This window comes from Osmerus eperlanus, chromosome 22 (assembly GCF_963692335.1).
Source record: "Osmerus eperlanus chromosome 22, fOsmEpe2.1, whole genome shotgun sequence".
Classification (NCBI taxonomy): domain Eukaryota; kingdom Metazoa; phylum Chordata; class Actinopteri; order Osmeriformes; family Osmeridae; genus Osmerus; species Osmerus eperlanus.
Window position 1 is genome coordinate 2,551,252 of NC_085039.1, and position 1,537 is coordinate 2,552,788.

Consider the following 1,537-nt stretch of genomic DNA (forward strand, 5'->3'; position numbering starts at 1 on the left):
AGGCCTAAAGTTCCTGCACATTTTAGTTTTTTTTAATTGTGTGAAATGGCTAATAAAAATATGTAACACAAAACGATTGTGGTCACCAAGGTGAATTGGTTTAGTCTTGACTTCTGGTCGTGAGTGACAGTGTTGGGGGGATGGGAAATCTGTTGGTGCCAAAGAAGATAGACAGGAAAAGGTCAAGTAAGCCATCAGGTGCCCAATTTCGAAAAAAAAGAAAAGAAGAAGAGGAGAAACGAGAAGAAGATAAAGGTATGCAAATATGTCTATGTATGATTATTACGGTATCCATGTCATGAATGAAGGGCTAATGTTAATTGGTGGGTATAGGCTAACTCTTACGTTTGTTAGCCTTTTTGCTATGATGCTTGCTATGCAACAACAATATTTCGGTTTTAACTCAACAAACACGTGATAACATTTCACCATAATAGTGTGCTTTGCAACAAAACTGTTACAAGTTCAGTTATTATTTATTTTAATTATTTAGGTTAGGCCCTGTAATTAGCCAACAGAATTTTCAAATTTCAAAGACGAACATTTGCTATTTGCTACAACTATATTTCGTGACAAAGTATAGTTTAACGTCATAACTAAAAGTGTTCCTCCATAAAAGTTATATTAATATAGCATGTAATAACAGACATTTAGCGTGTAAGGGCATGTTTATGTAACCCTCCTATTATGTTTGGTGTCAATTTGACCCCAGGCTGTTTTAGCTGTATAGAACATAATCGGTCTTACCACAACAGCCTTTTGATTTCAATGGGGGGGGGGGGGGGGGGGGGGGGGCGAAGGGCGTCTCGCCCTGGGTGTAATTCAATGTAGAACCGCCACTGCTCTCTCCTGTGATGAATGTGACAGCCTGGGTGCCTAATGTGTGTATTCCTCTCCCCCTGTGAGACTGGAGGAATAGACACCTCAGGAAGTCATCATTTGAGTGTGTCAATTCAACTACACGAACAAAAGTATTTATGTCAGAGATACTATGTTTCTCAGTGTAAGACGACGGACACAAGCTCTGAGTTACAGTATGGTAAGGGTCTGTGGGTCCTACAGCAGTTTCAGAACATTCCATCTCACCCTCTTCTTCTCTGCTCATGTTTCTGTAGAGGAGCTTGTGTACTGCTCTGGTGAGCTCTGAGAGGAACCATGCCTCCTCCTTCTCATGGACCAGAGGATCTGGATCTAAGGTACAATGAGTCAGCCTTCGCAAACACACCTGCGCACCTACCCAAACAAACAGGCCTATTGTTGTTATTTGTAACAGCTCCTCCCTCCTTCCCACTCCCTCAGAAGGTGCACGTACAGATGTGCAGAGTGTGCATGGTGAGGGGGGCTGACGCCAGGCTGTGGTGGGCCATGTCTGAGGAGAGATCCAGGCTCGGCCCAAATGTAAGTGCGAACACAATCACACACGCACGCACAAGCCACACACAGGGTGCGTGTCTGACCCAGGTCCCTCTTCCTCTGTTTGCTGTTGTAGGGATTCCCCCACATGGCTGCCATGGTGATGGTGGTGACCGGAGTTCAG

General features: G+C 44.1%; 1 long non-coding RNA gene across 1 annotated transcript; it reads left to right on the plus strand.

The window, feature by feature from the left end:
* The first annotated feature begins 1,134 nt into the window (after positions 1-1,134).
* On the plus strand, positions 1,135-1,537 carry LOC134008664 (uncharacterized). Its single transcript, XR_009928172.1, has 3 exons — positions 1,135-1,196; positions 1,300-1,398; positions 1,490-1,537. It is a non-coding gene; the product is annotated as an uncharacterized LOC134008664 (long non-coding RNA).